The 17,771-nt window shown below is 39.7% G+C and overlaps 1 protein-coding gene and 1 pseudogene across 4 annotated transcripts in view; both read right to left on the reverse strand.

Moving 5' to 3' along the window:
• Positions 1-17,771, reverse strand: part of LOC126875500 (uncharacterized) — a 555,738-nt gene that overhangs the window by 256,916 nt on the left and 281,051 nt on the right. The gene's annotated exons all lie outside the window — the stretch shown is intronic.
• Positions 10,447-11,918, reverse strand: LOC126875434 (translation machinery-associated protein 16 homolog; annotated as a pseudogene).

Raw genomic sequence — 17,771 nt, forward strand, 5'->3', positions numbered from 1 at the left:
TTCTATTCCGACGTGCTATCTACGTGTTATCGACGAGCATTTATCGAGTATTTATCCGCGATTTTATTTTGCGATTTATACTCTGTACTAACGATTCAGCAATTATAGGCTGTATATTAATTTATTATTTTTAAATATATGCGACGGTTACGACAACAAACGATAACCTCCAATAAATCTCACGGTTAAACATCCTATATACCTGTCCTCTACAAAATAAACGAACGCGATCGTAACGTGACCAGTTTTTCAGTCTCACTCTCGAGCGATCTTAATAACGATCGATACATAGTCTTAGCGAATCAGATAGTATCGAGCGACTTAGCGAACATTCTCTGTATCTATTATTTTAAAATATATTTGACGGTTTTCAATATCAATATATCTCGTCACTTAAAACACACTATTAATCATTTTCTACAACCGCGTGACACGGGTCACTGGGTATGCGTAATAGCATTTTCCCCTCCTTGTGAAAAAAATAGGTAATATGTATAAGATACAGGCCGAGTGCCGAGTCGAATTGGTAAAACGATCAACGTGGAAATTCATATGTGACTCAGGCACAAACAACCAAAAGGAGCAGCAAAACACACGCTCTCAGGACAACAGGTGCTGAATCTCAGTGCAAGATCCAGAACACAAAAGTCAATTCAACCAAGAGGAAACCATCGTGCAAATGGAAGAATAGCCTGCTGTTCGCCCATTCAACCGATGAAAATATCAGTAACTGATACCAAATGTCAAGAGAATCAAGAAATCAAATGAAGGTACTCTAACCTATGAACGGCAATCGGAATTTCCTAACATTTGAGATCGTATTTCAACTAAAATATATAATTCTAGCATTTAGTTTTGGAAAGTGTAGCACATTGCTTCTATTGTCATATTCAAAACTGGCAATCCTTTTCTCTCACACCGAAAATCGAGAAAAACACCGCAATAGGGAATGAGCCGTTGCATTCGACTGTCTGTGATGATAATTCTCGGAAAAAGAGGGATTTTCCTTCATTACTGGGACTCGATATGTTTATTGGGAAATACAGGAATGAAATACTCTATCCAATTGTAAAATCTGCTTTCTGACGCTCACTGTATTATTGGAAGGAAAGGAAGGAAACTCCAGACCATAAAAAATGGAAGGAAACAGATGCTTATGAATGTCCTGTCAACTACGGAAGTGTAACGTTAATTCATATCAGAGGCCGGATGTGTGCAGGTTTCACACCATATCCTCAATTACCCGAGGGACCCACCATAAACTTAAACTTTTTAAGTTTATTATTTCTGTAAGTGTTATCTGTTTATGGGTGGTCCTTAAAACATCCTTAGGTTGTTATAGGTCCTTACTAATTACGGGGAAAGCAGGTAGTTACCTAATGGGAAAAACCCAATACTTGACTAACGAAAAAGCTGGTTTTTCCCATAAACAATATTACCTACTAGCCACGTTTATTAACGTAGCCTATAACCAATTGGCATCGTGGATCGTTACCCTCATTTTTCCTAATGGAAGGTGCGAACAGCGAATCCGCATTGTTAACTAAAAAGCTTTCCTCCGTAATGAGACGAGGACACCTGGGGAGAAATAGACAAAACCCACGAACAGTGAACATCTCTCCAATTATTGTCAACCTGTGCTGTGCTAGTAAATAAAGTTGGTTAGAAAATAAAAACAGTAGTTGTGTTACAACTCAACCTTCTTGTTTCATCAACCAACCCTCAAGTTTACGTGACAGGAAAAACGTGCAGGAAAATTAAGGGTAGACGCCGTGACTGAAATGTTTTTGCTTTCAGAAAGATTACATAGCGTGAAATACGTGAATCATATCGATGCAAAGGCATTTAAAACATTAAGCGCAAAGCTGATTTTGATGTGCTGTCCGTTCAAGCAGTGTGCAGACGTGGCCGCGGGAGGTGCGAGTTAAAGTATAAGCAGACGATAATACACACATCGCGGTGACGATTTAGTTTCATTTTATACAAATTACAAACGGAAAATTAAGAGATGGGAAACTCATTTCAAGTGTGAAAATGAAGTTAACAGAGCAGTGAAGTTATTTATCAAAAGTTTACTAGAAGCATCCAGCAGAATTCTTCGCTGGCGGAATGAAGAAACTTGTCACAGGTTGCCAATTATGGATTGATGCAAATGGCAATTATGTCGAAAAATAATTAACATATTTTATAGGTAATGAATTGAATTTTCATTTCCTTTCTGTTTCATTTCAGTCAATCGTCGTAGTTCCCATTAAGAACAGAACTGCGGCTTCATATCTCGGGAAATAATGTAAATAAGAATTGTTTGTGTTATTCGATGATTTCGTTAAACGAAATAATGGCATCCATGTATCTTTTGTGCGTTCATGTCTACAAAAAGCTAATTACACACATTAAAGGAAGGGGTTTAAAACAGGCGGATTTTTCGGTGACATTCTTATACTACAATATAAATTTACGTAACAATAAGCATAGTTAATAACTATATCAGAACAATATATATAAACAATATGTGGCGACAAGTACTATGGAACTTTCCAACGGCTCTGTGATACAAAGCGCTACGCTACGCCGTCAAAACGCAACACGACGTACTCAATCTGTCATCGATATCTTCACGCTCCTTCCGCCGAATTTCTCGGAAGAGCATACACGCGCCAGCCACGGCGGCACTTATAATGAACGCACACGAGTGGGGATATCGATGGGCAACGAAGAAAAGAATCAGTTCGGTCGGAAAAATAAGCACATTCGACCACGAGCCAGTCACGTAATTTTTAGGGTTGGTTGGTGGAAATAAAATATAGTTGAGTCGTAACACAACAATTAACTTTGCTTTAATCAACCTTTATTGTGAATTCACCAATCACAATGTAACACGCACTGAATTAGCATAAATCACAATTCACTCCAACCACGTTATGTAAGACTTAGTTACAACAATACATTAAGTACGCGACTTATAAGGGTAGAGACCGATATAGATATGTTGACTATTCTAAGGATACAGAATAAGTGAAGTTTTACTGACGATACTGTGTCTGAGGAAAGCTAGGGGTGGGTGTGTCTAAGGACACGGGACTATCGGATTTGTTGATGACAATTTTGGTTAAGGAAGTGAGGGCAGTAGACACCGTCTCCGATTGGATAATAGGACGGTTGGTGGACCAGGAAGGGTTTTAGCCGCTCTCGCGAGAAAGTTGCCCACGGAACATACCAGATGTGGAGAAAACCAACTTTCTAAGCTAACACGTGGTAGACAATAAACGTAAAGGGAAATTTAAGACAGGAAATACTCGCTTGGTCCGAAGGACCTTAACTATAAAAATGCCAAGGCCTCTGGTGGGCACTTAAGACTATTGAGGGTGCGCGCCAAGGATATGCAGACATCTGGGTGCCATCCTGTCCGTGGTGTGTGGCCTGGTCTCTGATATGAATTGACGTTACAAGCCGCGAGACGCGAAAGACGAAAGAAAACGGGTACGCTATTATCGAGAAATCGACCGAACGACGCTATTATTTATCGGCGTTAAGTACCAACCGATGTTAACTGCTAATTGTCATTTGTTGTTATCTGGTTTAATAAACGTTATTGGTTAAATATAACCTAGTGTATTTCAGTACCTATTACACCATTCCACCTCAAATATATACATACGTTCACCGCGGAAAGTATGCTCACATCCTACATTATGACCTGTTTGATGAGAGATTCGGAGGTAAACGAAAGGCTCGTCCTTCCGAATCGGTTCTTTCTTGCTATTATTCTTTTTTTTTCTTTATTTACCAATCAGTCGAAACTCGTGCTTTGTAAGCAACAGTAGTGTAACCGATATCGTAACGTTTCATATCATATACAAAAGTATTAACCTATTTATGTCGAAAAACTGTTAGTTTAGATTATATCCTATGTTTAATTTGTCGTATGATAGATAAGCATAGGACACGAAGCGGTATTGTGTTTATGCTGAAACATACAAAAGACAAGAAGAACGTAAACACAAGAGTACCGTTTCGCGTCCTTACCTGGCTTTCATACGACGAATTCAAATTAAGATACCTGGTGAACTAACAGTTCCTTTTAATCTTTTCATAAGGAATACAAAGATAGATCGATGAATGTATTAAAAAATATATGGTTCCATTTACAAAAATGAAGTTGAAATGGGACCCTACTACTGGATCTACAAAAAAGTAATTTGCACCGTATGTGATGTCTTCTTTCGAACCAAACAATTTTTGTTAATATCCCATGAGATATTCTACCGCTTATTGTTTCGCCATTGGTTAAATATTGAGGTTAGTTTTCTATGTATAATAAATTTCTATGTGTAATAAAATATCTACATATAAAATACATATAAAAATTGAAAGTTTTAGACGATTTAAGTACATATCTAATTGTAATGATTTGCAACAGAATCTGAGAACTGAGTTTTGTATTTTCTTATTCATAATTTTTGGTTAATAAATAGAAAAGATAACGAATGAATATACTGTATCGCGTTTCTTAAATGAAGCAATGCATTTTGCGATTAAAATGCAGACATTATAGCAAATAATACAGTAATAGTAGATAATCAGAAAGAAGTAGGGAAAAAACTTACCATAACGGCATGGAAAAGAATTTATGAAGAATTGTGTTACTGGAATAAGCTTCTTTGTGTATCACGAAGTGTATCAGGGAAGGATTCTTAAACAAATTTCGTAAAAAATGACTATCTATCAGATAAATACAATACAAGATTCGACGAATAATGAATATCAACAAAAACATAATTATTTTATAAGAACATAATATTCAATTATAGAAATAATTATACGTTAAGTTCTGTAATTAGTAACCATTATCAATGACCGACTTTATTCTTGGTTCTCAATAAGTATTATCTTTGATGAAAACATTTTTTAGCGGAAGAAAATAAAATAGGAAGAAAGACTTAACTTTTATATAAAAAATTATAATCAATACGTTTAATTAAAGCTAAAACATAAATATGTATATCATCACTCTTACGTTAATATAAATGTATAAATGCAAGTAGTACATTAGAGACGAAAAATATAATAAAAATAAGAAAAAAGAAAAATAAATAAGAAAACTGTATTGGTTTCTACGACTTACTTCCACATGTGGAATAGTCTTCTGGTTGCCGTATGACCCATCCTAGGGACAGAACAAAGTTATTAGACTAAAATAATCCACAGAAAGTTTTTAATTCATAAAATTTAATAAAGTACTTACCCTGAATAAATCCTTTTTATAGAAAATTGCAAGTCAACTTTCGAATAACCAGATTTTATATTTTATCTAGCAACTAGCACATCTTACCAATTGCACAAACACTTGCTAAACACAAAAATTGTAACGTTTAAATAGGTAACTATTCCGTAGCACGTCCACACTCCCGCGTTTCGAATATGAAAGACTGTTGAACAATACCGTCCCTAATAACGACAGATTCGTACTGCTTGTTCATTGTCTACACTTCTGGACTCTAAGCGAATCTTGTACGCTGCGCAAATGTCTCTGCGTCGATTACATACGGTTGTCCGAAAAGTGTCTTTGCTTTACAGTCACGTCTTTTACAACAACGCATCTTTATACAAACATAAAATCTAATGTCACAAACGTTGTGATTTTTATCGTGATAAAACAATCTGGATCGTACGTAATTCGATAAAATAATATAAAACGAAAGATGTTGTGCATCTATTATTTGTTTATAAAACGAAACAAATTTTTTGGACCACCTAATATTTCAATTTTACTACAATACAATAACGACTTTACATTTCGAAAATTGTCACTATTACGCTGCTGATTTTTATATAGATATTATCTATCAAAGTGGATAAAATATGTAAATGCAAAATATATTCCATACTATGTAATAATTGTACAAGATTTTACAGAAAATAGTTCATTTAATGATTGTTCTCTCCTTGAAGCATAAGTAATGTTAGAGATATTTGGCAAAAAATGGAGGCTATATCTGCAATCGCCACTGAAAACTGCGTAGCTGCTACACACATATGCACACAAGTATAATACATGGCATAAACCGCTACAATGCTTATAACTATATCGAAGAAGATACTTCATACGTAACAATTCTTTAACCTCCATATGCCCCTGGGGAACAGTGTATACAAAGCCGTATTATACATGTACGATGTATATATACATATTTTACTCACTGTCAACAATATACAAGAAGGGTACTTTTACGTATCCCCATAACAATTTTTTAAAAGCAATTTTTGTATCGCAATACTTCAGATAGAGGAGGTAATACCAGAATTATACGAGATATTTTGTTGTACGTAACGAATATAGCAGGGACAAATTTAGCAAACAAGAAAAGAAGTTTATATAAATATATATGTCGGGTTTACATTAGAATTAGAGTTAGGGGCGTGAAACGAATCTTCGTTTGGATTACACGTTGTCGTTATGCAATAGAGAAGACATTGACTAGTGCAAATACGATTATCATAGAGCTGGACAAGTAACCGTCGTAATTAGATACTCGAGAAACTAATGACAATGATCCTAGGTTCAGTAACGAATCCGCGACTGGATGATAGATGAATGTGCTCACAAAATCTAAGTCGGACGCGTAATATTCACTGGTCGTAAGGTGTTACTCTTTTCGTCGATAAGATCGCAAGAAGAAATGAATTTCCGTCCCGATGATGCCACAGAGGAAAGCTATAATGGGGTGTGTCTAAGGACACGAGATCATCAGATTCGTCGAGGATAGCCTTCGTTCCGAAAGTAAGGGAAATTGACGTTGCTGCTAATTGGCCAATCTCCATATCGGTGGTTAGAAAAAGATGCTAGCCGCCCTCGAGGGAAAGTTGCTAGTGGGAGACGCCGTTCGTTGAAAAATAGGTTTCTCCTACTTTCCCGTAGCTGGGACAAAGACTGTTTGGTTGAAGGACTTTAGTCCACTAAATCCTGAGATTTACGACGGGCCCTCAGGCTAGCTGAACATGTACTGCGGAGACGCATCGACATCTGGCAATCATCTTGCTCGTAGAATAGGGTCTGCGTGTGGCGAGCCACGGAACAGAAACCGTTGGAATGTTATGTTGGAATGTCGCGTGTCGCCACGAATATTTCTTTTAAGGAGAGCTATAGAATTACTCCATACCTTTGTTAGACAAAGCGTTCATCCTGTGACCGCGGCTACGTTCGGCGACTGGCTGTCGCCTCGAGCCCAAGCTCATTATCACAACTCGCGAACAATTACAATCGGATTGAATGACGACAATTGTTTAATTACAGCTATAGTAGACTCTAGATTACAATGTTGCGGGATTATCCAAAATTCCAAAGGCGCCGGTGTTCTGTCATCTCCGACATATTTATACAGAAAATGACAAATTAATGTTGATGACCATATACGTAGACGATGGACTGGTAGCAGTTTCAGACGAATCCCTAATCGATAAATTGTTTCATAATTTAAGTAAAGAATTTAAAATTATGAGTTCGAAAGAGGTAAAGAGTTTTCTTGGACTTGAAATTAATAGATTAAAAGATGGTTCAATATTCATTCATCAGAGCAGGTATATCGAAAGCATATTAGAAAAATTTAATATGAATGGGGCAAACAGTGTTTCTACACCTATCGAGACTAATTGGAGACGGCTGACCCCTGTCTCTAGATAGCGCACCCTCCTTCGCAGATATGCGATGTCCTCCCCTTCCTGATCGTGGGTCGGATCCGCGTCCTTCGCGGACGCTTGCTTGTCGACCGGTCCGATCTTTACTTAATCCCTCCGCATGTCATCGCTGCCGTCGGCACCGCCGCGGAGGCGGTGGCGGCCACAGTGGCCGCCTCGGCGTCGGTATCGGTGTCAATATCCGTCCCGCGCCTCGCGCCCCTCTTCTTCCGTTTACCGGGAGCCGGCAGCAGCGCAGAGTCCTGATCCCCCGTGGGCGCGTCCCCCGCCGTGTGAGACGTCCCGCGCCTCCGCCGCAACCGTTGGAGGCCGAGGTGGTACTTTCTGCGGACTCAGTAATCCTGCGATACGACCGCTTGCCGAGCGTGCCCGCAACGGTCGAATAGGAAGAGCATGACGACATTTCGTCGTCGGATCTCAACCCCCCCCCTCCCGCGGCCGCGGCGTCGCCGCATCCCATCCCGCGAGGGTCCCTGGCCGACGGTCATAATGTCGGGTTCCTTCAACCCTCTCCAAGACCCCTCAGTTCGTATGTCCCCTTCGCCAGACGCATGAGCGTATCCGAGGGCCTAGCGGCCCACCCCCGGACGGCCACGGTTGCTCGATGACGACGCAGCGGGGCCCGCTTTACAACCCGCGGCTGCGCCGGTATTGGGGTATCCCTCCCCTGCACCGTAAACGATTTTGTCGCTCGTTTCTCAGTGCATTGTGATTCTGAAGTCGCCGAGGTCGTCAACAAGGGTTTCCATCCTGGTGCCACTCACTCTTTCGCACCTTGCCCCGGTTAAGGCTGGTGCAGGGTAACGGGGAGCCCCACAAGAAGGTGAGGTGAGTGGTCTTGGCAGATACGGGCTCACCAACTTCTCCGAGGTTTTCTGCACCGGATCGGCAAACTGGCGGGGGTCGAAGACGCCGACCAGTCACCATCAGGCTATAGGAGAACATCAGATTGATCGTTGCGGCGTGGTCCTACGCCCTGAGAACCCGTAGCCGCCTCGTGCCCCCAACGCATCGACATCTGGCAATTATCTTACTCGAAGAGTAGGGTTTGCGTGTGGCGAGCTACGGGATAGAGACCGTTGGAATGTTTACTGTCGAGTGTTACGGCTATTTCCTTTTTTAAAGAGAGCTATAGAGTTACTCCATGCCTTTGTTAGACAAAGCGTTCATCCCGTGACCGCGGCTACGTTCGGCGACTGACTGTCGCCCGAGCCCAAGTTTATTGACAGACCCCTCTGACACACCCCATCATAGTTTTCCTCTGCAGCATCATCGCGACGGAGAGTCATTCTCTCGTGAGGTCGTATTAATGAGTTACTTAGAGTCTGTACGCTCGGTGGATATTCCACGTTTTCGCAAAGTGTCCGACTTAGATTTTTGTGAGCACGTACGTCTATCATCCCGTTGACCGCGGATTCGTTATTGAACCTAAGACCAACATCACTAGTATCGCGAGTGTCTCGGATACTTGCCATCCCGTGCGCTGTGGATTCGTCACCAACTCTGGAACCATCGTCATCCACGTCGGAAGTACTTAATTGCCGCGGGTAACCGCGCCGACTATCCCAATCACCTTAGCACGCCAATTCCCCCCCCCCCCCCCCCCCCCGTCGTACCGCATCCATTATTCTTCCTATTCTTCGACCCTATTCTTCGAGTAAGATGATTGCCAGATGTCGATGCGTCTCCGCAGTACATGTTCGGCTAGCTCGAGGGCCCGTTATAAATCTTAAGATTTAGTCAACTAAAGTCCTTCAAACAGACAAACGGTCTTTGTCCCAACTACGGGAAGATAGGGGAGACATATTTTTCAACGGGCGGCGTCTCCCACTAGCAACTTTCCCTCGAGGGCGGCTAGCATCTTTTTCTAACCACCGATATGGAGATGGACAAATTAGCAGCAACGCCAATTTCCCTTACTTTCTGAACGAAGGCTTTTCTCGACGAATCCGATGATCTCGTGTCCTTAGACACACCCCATTATAGTTTTCCTCTGTGGCATCATCGGGACGGGAAAGACATTCTCGCTCGCGATCTCATTGATGAAAGGAGTAACCCTTTGCGACCGGTGAATGTTGCGCGTCCGACTTGGATTTTATGAGTGCGTTCATCTATCATCCCGTCGACCGCGGATTCGATGTTGAACCTAGGATCATTGTCATTAGTTTCTCGAGTACCTAACTACCGCGGTTACTTGTCCGGTTCTATAATAATCGTATTTGCACTAGTCAATGTCTTCTCTATTGCATAGAGACAACGTGTAACCCAAACGAAGATTCGTTTCACGCCCCTAACCCTAATTCTAATGTAAACCCGACATATACAAAGCTATTGGATTAATTCTAAGTATGTAAGAAATTTAAAAAGCTTTCAAAATCGTATATTTATCATTGTACTATTGATTTTCTTACCATTTCGAAATGTACAGCTTTGAGAGTAATTACTATATCTTCGTTCTTAAATAATGGAGCAGCTAGCGAAAAAAATGAAGGAAAGGCGGAGAAACGATGCAGAATATTCATAACGTGCACGTGATTTATCTGCATGTTTCAGTTTTGTTGTATATTTCACAATCGAACATTTTCTTTTCTCTTCTATCGTACTCTTGTATCTTGTGACGTGACTGTTTCTCGTGGGAGATAAGAGCAAGACGATATGCGGTTTCTAGCATTTCGAAAACAAAAAAGGACGAAACTGTTCGCTTTTCTTCTGTTTTCTTGTTTTTAAATAGAGGTGAAAGATAAAAAGACATATATCTACAGAATTTATTCTATTTCCATTACACATTCTGTCGATTGATTATTTTCATCTGAATCAATTGGCTTGCTGAATAAATTCTTCTTGTTTACAGGCATAGCTAATAGAGATTTGGATAGTCTAAAATGGCTTATTTTCATTTTTTTCCTAGCTTTTATACTTTGTTTAAATCTCTCTCCCCAAACCTTATAAATTTAAAATTATTCACACACTGTAATTCATTATTCCAATTCATTAACATTTCACACTGAGTTGCATTTAAAATATCAGGAATTTCTGAAAAATAAAGGAGGGTTTGTACATCAGGATATATTGAAAATAAATTTGGCTGTAATTCTGAGGTGATATGTCGTGATAGGATCGGAAGGAAAACTCAGATTTATTCAACGATAAATGTTTATTCGCTGTAATGTCAATGAGTACACTTGACGCAGGACTCGCGATTATATTCGGTTCGCGAGTGCGCGGTTATAAGTTAGAGCTCGGATAGCTATGATTCGAGATGCGCTACGAGTGCGGACAATGATTGCGCAAGATGTCGAGAGCTTAGGTAATTATTCGGCTCGAACCGCGTAAGTGTAACGATCGTTGTGTGTTGACTCGCTGTAATAGACTGACTTTTTATCGCGATGCTGCTGCGGAGGAAGACTGCCTTGGGATGTGTCTAAGGATGCGAAGGCATCGGATTCGTTGAAAAAAGCATTGGTTCGGAAAGTGAGGGAAATGTACGTTAATGTTTATTGGCTAATTCGTGTTGGTCGTTGGAAAAGGATGCTAGCTGCCCTTGAGAGGGTGTTGCTAGCGGGAAGCATCGTACGTGAGAGATAGCAGATTTCTCGTGTGTCCCCGTGGTAGGTGGTCGACTTCGAGACTGATAAACAAAGACTGTTTGTCTCTTTGGAGGACCTTAGCTAAAATAAATCCTAAGATTTATAGCGGTCCTTAGGCTAGCTGGAAATATTCGGTACGAATGTATCGACATCTGGCAATCATCTTGTCCGCAGGTATAGGGTCTTTGTGTCGTGCGTCACGCGACGTAAACTGTTGAGAAGTTTACTGTCAAGTGGCGCCACAATTCTTTACCTATTCCACATGTATGATATTCTCCTAGTTCTTTCTACTCTAATTATATGTTCCCTCCTAGCATGCTGTCTACTCCTGTTGCTACCTATAGATCTTTTAATAGTAATTTGTTGCATTTCTTCATGATTTCTTGCTACGTACCTTTGGATCAAACAGAATTATAACTAATCACATCTTTAATGTACAATCTCTGTATCATCATGTACATACATCTTTGTTTTACCTCCGTTTCTAACAAACTCACACTTAACTCTGGAGTATAGGGGCACACACCTGGAATCATATTGTTTCTGATCCACGATATTTTTTCTCCTATTGAATTCTGTTCTATCAACCGGACATTTTTGCCTTCTGTCTACATGATATTCTGAAACAAAACACATTGTCCATTTCCTTCTTTAGTTCACAAAAGTATTATATAATCATATAAAATAAATGAAATGTATACAACAAAATCACATAATTTAATAGTAATTGTATTTACTTTTTGACTTTTTTCGTAATAGCGACTTTCTGCTATTTGGATGTATCATTTTCTTTGGCTTCAGGAATTCTTTTCTCATTGCAGTGGCCTATAAAAGACAACAAAAGAAATTAGTAAAAATATTACCATGGCTATGAATTATTTCGATTATCCTAACCTTCAAAACTCCAACTCAGGCTATACCTTTACTCAATGTATAATCACGCCCAGGCGAATCGTCGACAGCGTTACACGCTCAGAAGCAGTAATAGAGTAGACAAAACATCCTACATGCCACAGCTATCGAAACAATAATCAGATAGTAACGGATTCCTTTAGAGGGACTAAAACCTCAGTATAAGAACTCTCCCAAATCAGCGTTCGATACCTCTTTATTATAACCCTCTGAACCGTTACTCTGTTGGATTCATACAATAAATTTTATAATCACACAAAAAACAGCCAAAGAAATCAACAATAGTTTAAGACTTTCCGCGCAAAAAACGCGGAAACTCAACCCACAACCAAACCTGGTTGCCAGGACGAAAAGACTAGAAAACATCCTAGAAAACACAGACGAAGATTATCAGTCCACCCAAGAAGAAAAGGCTAAAGAAATCAAAAACATGAATTCCATAAGAGCTACCTCACCTCCAGCAATCATAACAAAAAACAGATTCAGTATACTACAATCAGAACCAGAACCTCAATCACCACCGGGACGTAGTGTGGATTCTACGTAGTGTGGAGTCCACCGGTAGTCCCGGGACGAAACGCAAAACCCCCTTTTCATCCGCCACAGTACCAAGTACCTATGTTACCTCGATTAGTTAGGCCTGTAGGGGCTTTCACTCGTCTCAGGTCGAACGGTGCCCTTTCCAAACCCTACAGAAAACTCACCAAGATACTTAGGACTTTGAACGCCAACTTCCACACATACCAACTCAAACAGGAAAGGCCTTTCCGGGTGGTTCTACGAAACATCCACCACTCAGCAGACATTGACGAGCTAAAATTCGAACTATTAAAACTCGGCCACGAAGTCATCAACGTCAGCAACATAAGGCATACAGTCTCAAAGGACCCGCTATCCTTATTCGTCCTAGATTTAAAACCAAAACCCAACAACAAAGAAATTAAATGTGCAGGCACTCACTCCACTGACCAGTGCGCCAAATCACCGGAAACCCCAGCCAAATGCATCCACTGTCAAGGTGACCATCCTGCCAACTACAAAGGCTGCTCAGCCTATAAAACTCTATACACAAACAGGTACCCTAAACTCAGAGCAAAAGAGGTAACCAACCAAACACCCAGCCCGCCGAAATTCACGACTACCCCAATCCCCTCAACCAACCAAGCACCCAGTCCTACCAAATTCATTACCACCTCAACCTCCTATGCCCAAGCAGTACAAGGCATCCAAAATAACCCGAATAGCCAAAGCAAGTATTAAGCACTACGAACTTCCATCATTCCAGAAAGACTACCTCCAAGCAACAAACGTAGCAATAGAAGACTGTCATGGCACAATCACCACTTCAGCAGTATACTGCCCTCCCAGACACTCCATCGCCAAAGAAGACTTTGATAACTTCCTGGACACCCTGGGCAATAGATTCATAGCTGGAGGAGACTATAACGCCAAGCACATCCAATGGGGCAGCAGACTGGTTACAGCAAGAGGCAAAAACCTCTTAAACAGCATAATAACCAACAACCTCAACTACCTTACCACATACGAACCCACATACTGGCCCACTAACACTAACAAAATACCCGACCTTCTTGACTTTTTCGTAACTAAAAATATCTCGTCAAGACACGTCCAAATCAACTCCTTGGCTGATCTCTCCTCTGATCATTCCCCCATGATAGCAACAGTCAGTTCAACAATTATCGAGAATACACCTAATGGCTTCATTCATAACCAACGCACCAACTGGCAGCTCTTTAGAGAAGTCTTTACTCACTCAACTTCAGCCTTAACTTCACTAAAAAAAATGTTCCCACAAATAAATCAAATCTTCAGACCAAAAGGACAAAACCCCATCCCACCTCTCAAATTGCCCCCAGAAAAAGCCTCCCTCAGCCAAGAAGCAGGTATAACGATACACAACGCCATCAAAGACACCGAGGGTAACTTCATCATAACTAAAACAACAGAAAAGCTAGACATTATCGGCACCCACTTTTCCAAAATATACACACAAAACGAACCTATGGGCCAAGAACAACTAAACAGAATTATCATCAAAAGCAAACAAACTCAAAAATGAAATGGAACACGACAAAACGCTAAACAAAACAGTCTGCACATTCTCAAACGAAAACACCGCAGACAACCCCAAACAACCAGATCCAGAAATAAACTACTTCACAAATTACAATCAACTAAACACAATCTTCTCCAAATTAAACAACAAAAAATCCTCCGGCTTCGACGGCATCCGAAACATTTTACTCAAGCGCCTACTGAACAAAATAAAATGGTACTACACTCTTCAACAATGCTCTAAACAACATATATTTCCCCAGAAAATGGAAAAAAGCCAAATTGATAGCTATAACAAAAAAAGATAAAGACGGCTCATCGCCCGCAAACCTACGACCCATAAGTCTCCTCCCCAATATAAGCAAAGTATTTGAAATAATCATAAACAACCCCCTAACCTCCTTCTACACAAAAAATGACATAATCCCAGAAAATCAATTTGGCTTCCGGCACAAACACTCCACAATTCACGCAATAAACAAACTTACGTCGGACATCTGCTGGACTCTAAACGCAAAACAACGAGTAGCCGCCTGCTTAATAGACCTCGAAGAAGCTTTCGACACAGTCTGGATCCCAGGTCTCATATACAAATTGATCAAGAAAAACTTTCCTAAATACCTAATTAAAATAGTCTGGAACATGATTACAAGCAGAACATTCGTAATGACCGAAGGTTCACACACATCAAGCAAAGAATTCTCCATAAAAAACGGTCTACAACAAGGTACAGTAAATTCCCCGTTACTTTTCAGTATTTACAACAGTGACTTACTAAATCTCTTACTACCACGCATGGAAACTAAAAATCAATACAAGCAAATGAGAAACCATACTGTTTAGACCCACGTCAAGTGAAATCGGCCCAATTGAAAGAGAATACTGCAAAAAATTCCAACTAGGAGAAAAAGCAAACAAAGGGGCACTCATACCATATCAGAACTCAATTCTGCCCCCGTATAACACAGGTGTAAACATTGTAAATATTGTAAATTTTGTAAATAAACCTATTTAACATCCCCCTCCCCCTCCCTCTCCCTCTTCTCATCCCGCCCCTCCCCAAAGTTACACAGCACCCAAAAAGTAGACTACCGAAGCGTGCTGTTTTGCGACCAAGTTTTCAGGGCAGAAAAAAGCAACCAAAAACAAAATCACATAAAAGCTCCACTCCCCAACGGCTTAAATCCAACGAATAGATTAAAACACAAAAAATGTAAAACGGCGACACATAACATAGTATGGCTACGTCGTATCGTCGCGTATCGGTACTTCTGTCTAACACATCTTATCAAAATTCATGGTTTATTGTGAATACCCAAATTTTTAAAATGTGTAATTTTTGATAAATGTATATTAGTAAAATTTCATATGAAGAAAGTTTTTGGGAATCCGTATTATATCCATCGAGCAGAAAACAAAGACTTGACGGAAGTCGACGACAATGGAGATAAAAGTCTCTATCGTAATATTACTTTTATTGATTTTAACGTCAGATGGAACGGATTTCGGCAGAAAACGATCCTCCAAATGTCAAAGAGGTAACGAGCAGACTTCAAGTAAAAACGAGCAGAAGTCAACACCCGATTATTATTATTACTGTGACTCAACAGAGTTTGGAGTAGTACAAAGGATTCCGTATTTGCGTTCTTGTTCACCGTGCGACATGATAGAAATTGATTTCTCTTCCGCTTGTATCAGATACGGGATGTGCCTTGCCATTGCTAAAAAGGTTGATTCTTTTTCTCCGGTCTCGGTTATTCTATTTCTCTTTATTTGCATATTTTTTAAACACAAATATAGATGTTTTACGATTATTTATATTGTTGATGACATTATTTGACGAATTCTTCGAGAACTTCGCAAGGAAATCCAGACATAAATGATATTTAAAATGTTTATAGCAGTTCTGAAGTAAAGAAAAGCGATATGAATTTGAAATGATGGATCATTTCAATGACTTTATTATTTCCATTTTAGACATAACACAGGGAAACTTTATAATTTTTAAATCTCTTTGATTTAAAAATTGATTGATGGTTCGTTTACATTTAAGAGCACCTATGTGACTAAAGTCACCTAGTTCTTACATAGGCATGAGAAAAACAATAGACAACGTTAGATCAGAAGGACGGTTTCGTGTTTCAAGGGGCTAGACCGAGAGGTCAGAGTATGCGAGTCGAAAAGTGAGTGTGTTGCGAGAGTCAGAGTTGATCGAGACATCGAGGAGTAGAGTTGAGAGAATTGATCGAATTGTCAGTGTTGTAGAGTTGTTAGAGTTGCTAGTGAGAGAGAGAAAGAGAGAGTGTGTTAGATTCGTTGTGACGAGAGTTACCAAATAACTGTAAAGTTATTTGAGATAGATACGAGTATCGCATTTAGTTTCAGATAAACAAACATCGTTTTCTGTCCAATTAACGCCTGTATATTCAATTCAATATTAATAAATTGTAAGTAATCGGGGAAAAATTTATATCTTTAATTTCTACGATACTACAGTATCTTTCTACATTTATTTTTCATTTTGCATATCTGTATGTTGCCTTAATTGCTATCTACATATTATTTTAGTTGCATTTTTCTTTTGGATCGGAAATGACTATCCTGTGTTTCGTCAATAATTTATCTTCCTTCTCTTGGTGCATTTCTAAATGAATTTTTTACTCCAAGAGTCAACCACTTTTTTTCAACCTCTTTTTTAGTTTACAAGAGTACAAAGCTATATATAGGCCAAAACATGTATGTATTTTTCGATAAAAGATAAATCTTTATTCAAAATCTACGAGACTGCACGCAGATATTTCAAATTACAGCGAATATTATCACGAATACTTCGCGTTAAACATCTTACATCTTTTAACATTTTCAGAGACGCGTAAACATCCGCAAGCTATTTATCACTTTATTCATTGCATATTGTAGCGGCACATGAGTCATAGGACGATGCGAATCGAGAGTAACTCATGTTGTTGATTTGCCTCGGGGCATTGATACCGTCTCGATGTACGAAACTTGATAATAAACAAACTCCGGACAAAACAATATCGCCGCTATGCGCAACCGTCAACCGAAGTCGAATTTAAACTCGTTAGAAGGAGATCGTTAGAAGAGTACTGCCGATAGTTTTAAATACATTTGACTACACCAAATATTAACTTGTCTCATCACTATATACACCAACACGTTTAATCAACCTCCACATAACCGAGAAGTGATTTCAAATTTGACTCACGTTTCCATCTACTTCGCTTTCTTCTTTATTTTTGAAGAAATGCACTTTCACTATTTATCAGCTAAGCGAACTCGAAACAAATGAAAATTCCCAACCACCACGTAGATCAAAGCCTATCAGTCTTTTTCGAACCTGTAGGTTACAACGAGATTCTCATCTCGACCCGAAGCTCATAGTTAGAGTTCGAACTGAGCTATAAAGTAGCACGACCACAAGCAGCACGAACAGTCCGTAAAAATAGAGAACAGGATCAAGCGGTGCATCGGTAT

Source organism: Bombus huntii, chromosome 18 (genome assembly GCF_024542735.1).
Source record: "Bombus huntii isolate Logan2020A chromosome 18, iyBomHunt1.1, whole genome shotgun sequence".
In the NCBI taxonomy this organism is placed as follows: domain Eukaryota; kingdom Metazoa; phylum Arthropoda; class Insecta; order Hymenoptera; family Apidae; genus Bombus; species Bombus huntii.